The sequence below is a fragment of the Artemia franciscana genome, chromosome 9 (genome assembly GCF_032884065.1).
Source record: "Artemia franciscana chromosome 9, ASM3288406v1, whole genome shotgun sequence".
NCBI lineage: Eukaryota > Metazoa > Arthropoda > Branchiopoda > Anostraca > Artemiidae > Artemia > Artemia franciscana.
The window spans coordinates 5,379,379-5,392,860 of record NC_088871.1 but is presented as its reverse complement, the minus strand read 5'-3'; the positions used below and the strand labels follow the sequence as shown (position 1 = coordinate 5,392,860).

The window sequence follows — 13,482 nt, the reverse complement described above, 5'->3', positions numbered from 1 at the left end:
AGAAGAAAAGACAAAGCTAAATCCACAAAAAGAAATCCTCAAAAAATATTCAGACAGCTTTCAAATGATTCCAGATTACGGATATTCGACAAAATGATCCCTTTCATAAATAAAAAGAATTATCGTTTCTTTTTTATTTGGAACATACCTTGAAATCTACCTCCGGGTTTCAGAATGAGATGTTCGTCCAATCACCTTTAATATTCCATGGATTTGTCCTAAACAAGATAACATGTACCATATAAAACTCAGTTTAAACTAAAGGCAGAAGATGAAGTAAATTTTGTTAAGTACACGGAAACAAAGAATAAAATTTGTTAAACTAGAAAAGAAACAAATATTCAGTTTTTTTAAACAATTTTAATTTTAAAATAGTGTGGTAATTACTTACCCTTTCTAGTGGCAAAAGAAAAAATAACCAAGTAAAAAAAAATACACCAAAACTATCCCGGTCTACCACTTACTATAGGAGTCATTTCTTACAACTAACCCTTACCTCGCCATCATAACTAATTCAGGCTAGGACAGACGGGTACCCAATTTGAGTTAAGAGGGAATTGAGCTTGTACTCAAACACGATTCTGGATTTTTTCGAACATACTAACGCCTGTATGACGTCAGGTTGCGGTAATTTCAGTAGTAAGGATGCCCAGCAACGTCGAGATGCACTATATCTCTATTTGTTGAATTTATGTTACAATTGGCTTAGTTTCTCCAGGAAAATCATACAACATTCTTGACAATGTTTGATATATGGAAGTACAGAGTACCAGATAAAGTAGGCACATCTAAAACCATAAGTATCCGGATTTCTGTCGTGCACAATGCTTTGAATATACAGAAAAATACATGCGTCTAAATTATCACCTACTTATTTATGAAGAATTACAACATTCAATATCCATCATAAAATCAAGAAGATGCTATTTCTAAATAGCTAACAGGTCTTGTATTAGTTAATAAACCATTTAAACGGCATCAATAAAGCACATAAATGTTTACATAAATGTAATACATTTTTTCCGCTAACTTGAATATAGTACTTTGTGGCGCCTTGAGAGTGGTTTAAGGAAAACATTCATGAACAATATGCGGACTTGTAATTACTGCCATTTTTATTCTGTCTCTCCTAAATCATATTCACGGACATTCAAAACTCGACTTAATGCATATGAACAAAAGTGTATCCGGTGGTGGGGTTCTATGGGATCAAATCAAACCCTCTCCGACAGAAGTACGATAGAGATCCTTCAGAACCTTTGATGACGTATAAAACATTAAGTAGACGTTTCATCTCCTTTGTCTTTATTACAGGGACAGGTAGCAAGCCTGTCACTCAATCTTGCCGAAGCAGAAGCCTCGGACTCTGCACTGCCAAACACAGCATGACTTCACTGTGCTACCACCAGATTTGAATGTACTAAGATTGTAAAAATTTGCTATAAAATTGCAAAGAAACGTGATATTTTACGATTGCGATTGGAAATATCATTTTTCTAATAAAGAAATATGCAACTAAAAAGGTATATATAATTTTTATAATTCTCTTGTTTTTTTGCCCATGAGATTCCTACATATATAAATGAAATTATGACAGTAAATATAAAGAAAAATTTTGAAAATTTCAGTTGTAACATTTTTACAGAAAATTAAAATTTCGCACTCAGTATTAAAAGGAAACTACGCAATTTTAACGTAAAAGGAACGCTATTGCTAATGATGGTGAGGAAAAGTTGGCCGTAACTAATTAATCAATTAAGCGACATTGAGCTTAGATTAGCAAATTGCATTGGCTGGACCACACCTTAGATTTAGAGTGCATTTTTCGATATCGCGGATCAGAAAGCCTTGGTGTCACCCAGAATTACTAAAAAAAAGAAGCAACTTTTAAATAAAAAGCAAAGCTATTGTTAAGAATAGTTGTTCTTGTTATGAATTCCACCTAACCCAATTTTCATGTCTCCACCTGTCACATTCTTCACACCTGGAAACACAAACAAAATAAAAGCTTTAGAGGAAAAAAACCACCAGTTACACAAATAAGTTTTCAGTTATCAATACAGTTAAAATGTGATCATCCTAACCTCTATTTATCCAATTAAGCGAGTTCAAATAAGTTCAAATAAACAAATTCAAGGACAAAAGTTGCAACTATACAGCACATGGAAAACGATTGCATATAAAACCCAACTGAAACTGGCAAATTGTGTTTTTATTATTTATGACACGAGAATAGTTCAATTTTGTGCATACAGTAAACAACTGTAGACACGCGAGTAATAAGATTAATCACCTGTATCTTTAAGGGTACTCTCTCAAGTTTGGGCTATATGTTCAATGCTGGGAAATGTTTGACCAAGTTCAACCTAAAAAGAAAAACAAAATTAAAAAAAGATAGCCTTTTTTAAAAAGCTGAATAACATATCTAAGCAAAACCACAGTGTAGCCAAGAAAAAAAAACAGCAAAATGAAATGAAGAAGAAAACAGAAGGACAACAAGAATAAATGCTCATTAATGAAATACTAAATATTAATTTTTTTATTGTAATTGAAACAAAGCGAAAACAATAATACACTACAAAACCAGTTCCAACCAATGTAGTCGACAAAATCAAACAAAAGCTAAAGTGGCAGATCTAAGGTAAATAAACTAAAAAGGTATTCTCTTATGGAAGAGAATTAAACAAATATTCCTAAGATACCGTTTGATTCTTATACATAGTGGGGATTAGAGGAATTTCTAAGGGGTTGGAGGAGTTTCGAAATATGAAGGAAGTATATTTCCGCTATCGTAATTTTTGCAGGAAAGGTGAGTGGGGAAGGGGGCCGTCCTAAACACTAATTTCGAGGGGGAATCCATATCTGCAGGTACACTCTGATTGGTAAATGCTGTTTTTAAACACTCTTCATTATATTTTCCAAAGTCCGAGAAAGATTGAGGAAAGTCACAAAATGCGATACATTTTCCTATTTTTCAATGCCTTAAAAAATGACTCTTCTTCGTCCTTTTCCGTTTTTCACCCCAATTGGACATTTGGTACCAATGAAGTAATGAAGCAGATAATAATAGGGTATAGAAATGTACTTGAGATTTGCTAAGGGTATTTAAATCCCCTCTTTCATTTCGAAGAAGCGACATTTTTGGGAAAACTCGGGAAAATGGACTAAAATATATAATACATCGGACACTCTGGTCACTAGATTCACACTGCTGCGTACCAAATGTGAGATTCAAAATACATCTTCTTATGACCAAATGCCTAGATGTCTTACGTTTTAGTGTTTTATTCCTAAAATACTCAAAGGAAGCGAAGACAACCACTGTCCAAAAGGAAGCAGAGAATGTCTCCTGACCTCTTCTGTGTCCGTACATGAATTCACTGCGCAAGAACGAGACTAACACAGTTTGTTACATAAAAGGCAATTTTGCTGAATTGGGACTGAAGGTGCAATTGGGATATAGATCATCATCTATATCTACGATGGAAGAAGTCAGAATGGTTCAATCAAAATTTAAGCACGGAGATTATCAAACTTAAATGGTTCGCCCATTGCACCTGAGGTTTTGGGAGAATATCACCCAGGATTTTCATATATAGCCCTGCCAGAAAGTATAAATGTACATCAGGTATTGTCACTCGTTTAGCTATCACTACTTTTTTTTACTTTATATAACCAATTCTTTTGACTTTGATGATAGTAAAAACAATAACATTGTTTGAAACAAAAATCATCTTACGATACCAATAATAACTCTTAATTTATACAAGTTACAGCAAATAGTTCTTGAAGGAAGAGAGTTTGTGACTGCTTGATGTGAACGTAATTGGCAAATGAATAAAAAAGAGATACGTTTAGTATCTTAATACCGTTTAATATCGTTTAGTAATTTAGTACCTTAAAAAAAGACAAAAAAAAACTGATTGCTTCCATTGGCATTCAGCAGTATTCAGATTAATGTATCATTTTTGTTTATTTTTTTTTACATATTACCCATAGGTTTAGAGACAAAATTTACATAAAAAAAGAACAAACCAAATCAAATGAACTAAATTATAGAAGATACTTGGAGAAACCATATCAAAGGTACGATACCACAAAAATAACATTTATCACTCAGTTTAAAATAGATCTTAAGGTTCCTTATTAATAAAACTAAAATTAATTCAAAATGGGGCCCCTGATAACTAAGAAATCAGCACCTGACTGAACTTGCCTATGGACAAGGTTGAAGCTCGTAAGAAAGCTTTCATTACGGGAATAGTGTTACAACCAGATTAGTTGTTTTACCTTGCATATAAATCCTAGGACGATGCTTCTAATTATTTAAGTCCACTTGTTTGAGTGACAATTCAAAACAGTTAGCAAGCTTCTAACCACTTCCACTCTAGTAAATTATAGCAAATCAATGTACAAAAATAAACGAAAATGCTAAAAAAAACTAAAAGTTTTTTTTTTATTTACAAATTATTGTTTATAATATAATAAAATTTAATTTTTAAATTCTGTATTGCATAAGACCGTATCTAATGAAGACATTGGGCAGAAAGAGGAATCACTAGATTTCTGATTAGAATATATACCTCCATTTATCTGTTGCAATTATATTAGCTCATTTTATTTCTAACCGCAATGATTCTAAAATTTTATGATAATCTAATGTAAAGGGATTTTCTGGCAAAAATCCTTAAGTTCAGTCATGCTAAAAAATAAACAAGCAAATCCTATTTCAGTACATTTCATATATTTTAATCTAATCTATTCCACCCTCTTCAACTCAGAAGCTGTTAAACTAAGCAAGAAAAATTATTCAACAAGAATATCTTTCCTGACAATAAAAAAAAAAAAAAAAAAAAATCAACATGGCCTCCATACGCTTTGGAGGCAAAAAACTTAAAAAAAAAGTAGTCATTTGACCATTGCTCATGGATCAACTGTGTATTAATACAAAATAAATACCTGGAGTAAATTCATACTGATATCCGAGAAAAGCGGACGCTGTAATCACATGAAAAAGAAGGTCCCATAGGGTCACAGAGGATAACTTACTGGTGTACATAAAAAGACAATAAGTGAAAAAACAGACAAACCGTGAAAACAAAGCTGTTAAAAACCGTTCAGTTGAAAATTATATTATTGAAATACCCCATTTTAATCAGTTTCATAGGGGAACATTCAACTGAACATTTTTATTCTCTTTACTTATCTTTTTGTTTTATGATGGTTATCTAACTACTAATGAATAGCGTTCAATGTTCTGATTTAAGTAAAATTTTAAATTTAAGTTAAATACAGTAAAACAATAATTGTAAATTCTAAGTTTGAAGATCTGAAAACAAATTTCCCCTAATGACAATACACACTACAGTTGCCATGAAGAACAATCGAAGAAGCAGCAAAAAAAAACATAGAAAAAAGAGGGAGGAGTCTAACGGGGATTGGGGTTATTATAAACAAACAATAAGTATAAAAGCAAAGGAAGTATATAAATCCAAAACGACAGAAAAAAAACAGATTTAAATAACATCAGAGAAGTTTAGGGTTTTTGACATTTTAAGATGACCGAATGTCCGTTTCATCTCTCATTGATGGAAGGACACATAGCAACCTAATTTCTTCTATAAGTGATTGACTAACAGGGCCGTTCTTAGCGGTGGCATTTAAAAAAATATTTGCTGCGTGAGCTAGCCCTAAAACATTTCGATTTTAATTTTATTCCATATTTATATTCTTTTTAAGAAATATGTTAAATCATGGTATCAAAAAAACTATCGATTTTTCGTTTCTTCTCATTTATTTCAACTTCAGTATTAGAAAGAGATAGATATAAAAAAATTCGTTCCCCAGCAGCTAAAAAAAAGAAAGTACTTTTCAACCAGCCGGCTAGTTGTATATTTAATTTTAGTTTCATGGATTTTCAAATTCCCTAGACATTAATTACTTTTATTATTCATTTAACCGTCTTTAATATACTCTAGCCTATTTAATTTTCATTTGAGCGATAATAAAACAATTTATAATACTTATTGACTTTTTTCATACAAAGAAAAAAATATATCCAAAGAAAAACTAGGAGTAACCTTTAAAGCTCTCAATTTAGGTTGTACATTGAAACCTATAAATCTTGGAAATCTACTAAAATAGCTTCAAAGTTTTTCCAAGTTTCTAGTTAGCTTTCTAAGTATTTAGTAAAAAAGCTTACTAATCCTCTTTTCCTTACATTTACGAGTCAGAGTTAAATCCGCTAAACAAGAATGGGTTACGATTTGGAATATTATAACTGAAAATTTGAATAAAATGAAATTTGGAATAACGCACATGTTTCAATAGAGTTTAAGTGTGAACGCACCAGACAAATCATGGTAAAAAAATAAATAAACAAAGAATTAATTAAAACCTCTTCATAAAGTGGAAGCACTATAAAAGGTGGCAAAATCTGCCGTTCTCGTAAAATTGTCCTCTTGTTTGTTCTTCTTTATTTCATTCAGTCTTCTCTTCATCTTGTTTTCTTTTGGGCAGTGAAGGTTGTTGAAGCTAGGACCAAAATATTCAGCTACTTTCCGTGTCACCGATACAAATCAACCTGATTGACATAAACAACCACATAGGCTACAATCTATTTTATGTATCTATGGTCGCTAGGACATCTATTTTTTTAAAGTTATGATACCAGGCGTTTTTAGATTTCTTTCGATGCAAAATGAACAAATTAGTGTACTCTAGGTTTAGAGACGAGTTTGTCTCAAGGGCTTACAATTCCTAACTTCCAGTAAAACGAATTTTTGATTCTGAATTCTGTTTTCACATTGTGACGACATATTTGTTTTTGCACTGTATTAAAATATGTAAGCAGTATCACGATAGGGCTTAACCAAGAAAGAAATCAACATCAAGATTTGCCAGAGAGTCCCCTTTTTTAATGCATATTTTCAAATTTAATTCCCTTCTAATTTGATCTCTGAAGTTAATTAAGGGCAGGTATGGACAATCAGCTGAAACCTTAAATATTATCCTACTAATAAAGGTGTTTTGCTGAAAATTAAACACTTAAAAGTCGGTTCTAAAAAATTGTCTGTTAAACATCCAAAACCAAACTCTGCCTTTTTTTTCAGCTTCATAAAGAAAAACCAACCAATTACATCAAGTTTGGATGTCCGAAAGCTCTTCATAGATTAATAATAATTATAAAAAAAAGTTGGACCCTGGTTTTCTTTTGTTTCTAAACCCTAAAGAGAAAAGAAAAACCAAAGAGGTTTAAATTTAATCGATTTGGCAGAAAATTTTTCTGATACTGACTTCGAAATACGGCACTAGACCCTTCAAATCCAAACTGGCGGTGCTGATCTCCTTTTCAAGACCCTTCAGCCAGGAAGTGCACTAGGGGATTAAGGGCCAGCAATTCTGTGCTTTTGCACACCGTTCCTGCTTACCTTCCCCAAATTTCTCCAGTTAACCATTTAGAGCTGGGTCGACTCTAGCTGAACTGACAGAATCATGTCACTAACCCCCATCCGAAACTTGATAACCGGCCACATCAGGAATCAAACCTCACCCTCGGAAAACAAATTGCAAAACCTAGCGCTCCAAACACTCAGTTAGGACCTTCCAGATTCTAATTATTGTTCTCATTAACTTTGAATTAAAATAAAAAAGCAAACACTCCCTAAACCTAGAGGTGTCCTCTTTTTTTGTTGCCTAGTTGAGTGAAAAACTGCAACAAAACAACCCTTGAAATCTTTTTTAGTCTAATAGATACATTAATGACAGTTGGTAGGTAATTCTCTTAATCATTTCCGAGCGTCAGTGGTTTACTCTTCTGGTACAAGTTTCCCAAAAAGCCAATCAGATGTTTAAAATAATATTTATGCATTGAAGCATAAAAGGGGATTCAGTAAATTCTAGCACTTAAGAGTTTCAAATTTAGATAATTCGTAAAGAAGGATGGTTACAAATAAGCCAAAGATATAAAATATAAAAAAAAGTACCTCTGAATGTTTATTTTTCATTGTATCACGTCAGTTATAACCGTGGACACAGGAATTCTTTTGACCAATAAGAGTTACACTTGCCTTTCTTAACAGCTAGACACTCTATACAAAATTTTTTCATCCACCTTTTACTAGCGGTGACAATCCCTCGAACGACTCCTGAAAATACCAACACTTATAATTTCTGCCTGCTTTTGTTTATCATAAGGTCAACATTATAATAGAAACGGCTTTATACATTGTCAAAATGTTCTGGGGACAGTATGAGCATTAACCAGAATATTTCACATCTTTTTATTTTCTTTTTGTAAAGAATTATGTCCCTAAGGTTTAATAGGAACAAGTTGGTTGTTCGCAGAACCACATAAATTTATTTCTACACTATAATGTTTTATTGTACAATCAAAGAGCATATATAACTTAAGAGTGGAAACTGGGGTTAGTGTCGATAAAAAAGAACTACGACACCATCTAACTTCAGGCATTTCTTTTTAGAAACTAAGATCAGACACTTATTATTAGAGTGACTTTGCCAATTACATAGAGAAAGCACAAGAAATACCAAACCCTAGATGCCACTGGTATTCTTTTTTTTGCCGAAACCAGCACCAGTTGCATCTCTTGTCAGCTCTTCTTCTACTGTTTCAGCAAACGAGGGCTTTTCAGTCAAAACCATTCAGCCCTTTTGCTTTTGATTCCCTCTGTGAGATGAACAGAGCTACTGAAGTGGTCGCCTCTTATTTATCTTGAATCGACTTGGATTTCTCTCAGTAAATCTATTGATTCTAGGAGTTGAAATATAACAGGATGAACATTGAGCTATAAGCACTGTGGACATGTACAGTCAGATAGACTCTTAGCTGACAGTGAAATTATGTGGTTTTTGATGCACTTTGACAGTTTACATTGCAGGGTATACTGTGCAGACGTCAGCATATTACAATCAAATAGTCAATGGTCAATTTTTTTTATTACATTTACATGTAATCAATCTTGGGACGAGATACAGCAGCTTTAACTTCAAGGACAATCGGCGGTTCATAGACATGACATTACGGCCCGTGTCTTCCGGCAAAAGTTGAAATCACTGATAAACTACATAGTAAAACTTGAAGTGTTTGGGTCAGTGCGATGCTGGATGTACTCAGTGGAATGGCAAAAACGAGGTTTGCCACACGCACACATACTAATCTGGCTACATAAAAAAATTACTTCGAACGAAATTGATGTTGTGATTTCCGCTGAAATACCTGATGAAAATGTCGATAAGGGGTTACATGATATTATTGTAAAAATTATGATACATGGACCTTCCGGTGCACTGAACGAAAATTCACCATGCATGGCAAAAGGAAGGTGCACAAAGCAATATCCTAGACTTTTAGTATCCAACACAATTACTGGCAATGATGGTTACCCACAATATAGAAGAAGATCTACTGAAGATGGTGGAAAAACAGCAATAATAAAGAAGCGTAACGGTACCACCATCGAAGTAGATAACCATTGGGTTGTTCCATATTCCACGTTATTATCAAAAACATTTAATGCACACATAAACGTTGAATACTGTAACTATATAAAAGCAATCAAATACATATGTAAATACGTCAACAAAGGCAGTGACATGGTAGTTTTTGGCTTGCAGACCGAAATCAAAGATATCGACGAAATCGTACAAAATCAGAATGAAAGATACATAAGCAGTAATGAAGCTGTTTGGCGAATTCTTTCATTTCCGATATATGAACGTAGTCCAGCTGTTGTTCACTTAGCGGTACATTTAAAGAATGGTCAACGTGTTTATTTCTCGGAAACCAACGTGCAACAAAGAGCCCTGAATCCACCGGATACAAAGTTAACCGCTTTCTTTTCGCTTTGCAAAAATGACTCTTTTGCAAAAAAACTGCTGTATACTGAATTGCCCTCGTATTACACGTGGAATACTAAAAATAAAGTATTTGAACGTCAAAAACAGGGTAATTCAGTCGACGGCCAACCTACCATCTTCAAAGATACCACGATAGGAAGACTCTAGACCGTTCACCCCAATCAACATGAATGCTTCTTTCTAAGCCTGCTTTTGATGAATGTACCCGGTCCAACATCCTTTGAATATTTGAGAACTGTAAACGGTACTATACATGACACTTACCATAGTGCATGCCAAGCTCTGAATTTAAATTAAAAGTCAAATTCGCGCATTGTTTGGCATCATTTTAACAACTTGCTCTCCATCAGCTCCTACAAAGCTATGGGAAAAATATAAGTCAAAAATGTCCGAAGATATACTCCATCGAAAACAGTTAGAGACGTCAGATATGAATTTTGATTTTACATCAGAAAATTATAACTGCACTTTAGTTATTATAGAAGATTTGTTCGTACGTATGACAAACAAACCTCTTCAGGATTTGGGAGTGCCTTCACCTAACCATATCGCTGCTGTTTCGATATGTGTAGAATTGGATCGTGAACAGAGTTACAGTACGAGTGATCTATTGTCGTATGTACAAAATAACATTTCCAAGATAACGTCGGAACAAAAAGACATTTATGATACGATAATGCATTGTGTCGATAACAACGTTGGAGAAATTTTCTTTTTGGATGCGCCAGGAAGTACTGGTAAAACGTTTGTGATAAAACTGATTCTGGCATCAATTCGATCAAAAAATGATATAGTGTTGGCAATTGCGTTGTCCGGAATAGCCGCAACATTGCTGCCTGGTGGAAGAACTGCTCATTCCGCTTTGAAATTGCCTCTGAATTTGCATTCTACAGAAACTCCCACGTGCAGTATTTCCAAATCATCTGGGATGGGTAAAATATTGCAGCACTGCAAACTTATTATTTGGGATGAGTGCACAATGGCACACAAAAAATCGCTCGAGGCTCTGGATCAATGCTTGAAAGATTTGCGAGGGAAGTCAAAACCCTTTGGCAGCACATTAATATTGCTTGCGGGAGATTTCAGGCAAACATTACCTATAATACCAAGATCAACCCCTGCAGACGAAATGAATGCTTGCCTGAAAAATTCTAATTTATGGGCACACGTAAAAAAATTAAAATTAACTACAAATATGCGTGTCCGATTGCAAAACGATGACTCTGGTCAAACATTTTCAGATCAATTGCTGGCAATTGGAAACGGAAAGCTCCCAGTAGACTCAATTTCAGGACGTATACAACTACCTTCTGATTTCTGTAATATAGTGACGTCCAAAAATGAATTGATTGAAAAAGTATTTCCAAATATTTTAAACAATTATAAAAATAATAAATGGCTAAGTGAAAGAGCAATTCTTGCACCCAAAAATATAGACGTCCACGAAATCAACAATATTGTTTTGACCAAGATTCGAGACCAGGCATTCCTTTAAAAGTCAGTCGACACAGTTTTGGAACCAAATGAAGCGGTTAATTATCCATCTGAATTTTTAAATTCCGTGGATCTTTCAGGGTTTCCACCACACGTGCTACAACTAAAAATAGGCGTACCAATAATACTTTTAAGAAATATCATCCCACCAAAGCTTTGCAATGGCACGCGACTTGCCGTAAAAAAAAACAATGGAAAACCTAATAGAGGCCACAATCTTGACAGGGCCTTTTGAGGGTGAGGCTGTTCTTATTCCTCGCATTCCCATGATTCCAACGGATCTGCCTTTTCAATTTAAAAGATTGCAATTCCCAATTCGATTTGCATTTGCAATCACCATTAACAAAGCTCAAGGTCAATCATTAGAAAAATGTGGTATAGATCTTAATACTGATTGTTTTTCCCATTGACAATTGTACGTTGCATGTTCGAGGGTCGGTAAACCTGACAATCTATTTATATGCAGCGACACTTTGACAGCGAAGAATGTTGTATATTCGCAAGTTTTACGCAGTTAATTTGTATTGTATCTATCTATCTATCTATCTATATAAAAACGAGTTGTGTGTATGCATGTTTGTTTGTTTGTAAAAAGAGTGTTTACATATGATGGCATTATTAGTACATTAGGCTTTGTATATGCACAGACAATGAGAAAGCCAAGAATGTTGTATATTCGTAAGTTTTACGTAGTTTGAAACACATATATAAATCTATCTATAATCACAGGTGGGACACAGGGACACAACTACAATGGCGCGTAACTAATATGGCACGCAACGACTTACGCGCCTGGGGGGGGGCTTGAGGGGGCTCATAGCGCCACACCAACTAAGTGTTGATATATATATATATATATATATATATATATATATATATATATATATATATATATATATATATATATATATATATATATATATATATATATGTGTATATATATATATATATATATATATATATATATATATATATATATATATATATATATATATATATATATATAGATATATATATATATATATATATATATATATATATATATATATATATATATATATATATATATATATATATATATATATATATATATATATATGTATTGCGTTGTCCGGAATAGCCGCAACGTTGCTGCCAGGTGGAAGAACTGCTCATTCCGCTTTGAAATCGCCTCTGAATTTGCATTCTACAGAAACTCCCACGTGCAATATTTCTAAATCATCTGGGATGGGTAAAGTAATGCAGCAATGCAAACTTATTATTTGGGACGAATGCACAATGGCACACAAAAAATCGCTCGACTCATGTTGAAAAAGCAGCGGTACGATTAGGTGAAGGCATTCCCAAATCCTGAAGAGGTTTGTTTGCCATACATACGTAAAAATCTTCTATAATAACTAAAGTCTAGTTATAAATTTCTGATGTAAAATCAAAAGTCATATCTGACGTCTCTAACCGTTTTTGATGGAGTATATCCCTGGACATTTTTGATTTATATTTTTCCCACAACACTGTTGGAGCTGATGGAGAGCAAGTTGTTAGTATGATGCCAAACAATTCACGAATTTGACTTGGAGTTTACGTTTCGCACGCGTCATTGATGCAGCTATCCCAGTGTTGGTCATTCTCCAATAACTTCAGAGCTTGGCATGCACTACGGTAAGTGTCATGTATAGTACCGTTTACAGTTCTCAAATACTCAAAGGACGTCGGACCGGGTACATTCACCAAAAGCAGGCGTAGAAAGAAGCATTCATGTTGATTGGGGTGAACGGTGTAGAGTCTTCCTATCGTGGTATCTTTGCAGATGGTAGGTTGGCCGTCGACTGACTTACCCTGTTTTCGAGGTTCAAATACTTTATTTTTAGTATTCTACGTGTAATACGAAGGCACTTCAGTATACAGCAGTTTTTTGCAAAAAAATCATTTTTGCATAGTGAAAAGAAAGCAGTTAACTTTGTATCCGGTCATACAAAGCAGGATACAGCAGGTATCTCGTTCCAAGATTGATTACATGTAAATGTAATAAATAAATCTGAACGACCATAGAGACGAACATAAGCAATAGCATCTTGAGCATATTCATGCATATGACGGGGACTGCAAGCA

The 13,482-nt window shown here is 33.9% G+C and overlaps 1 long non-coding RNA gene across 1 annotated transcript in view; it reads right to left on the bottom strand.

Annotated features, from left to right (window-relative positions):
* The window catches only part of LOC136031571 (uncharacterized), a 130,462-nt gene continuing 116,980 nt past the window's right edge, over positions 1-13,482 (bottom strand). The window contains exons 2-3 of the long non-coding RNA XR_010618529.1: positions 2,294-2,366; positions 1-218 (exon numbers count right to left, since the gene is read on the bottom strand). This is a non-coding gene — a long non-coding RNA (uncharacterized LOC136031571). The remainder of the gene's footprint in view (positions 219-2,293; positions 2,367-13,482) is intronic.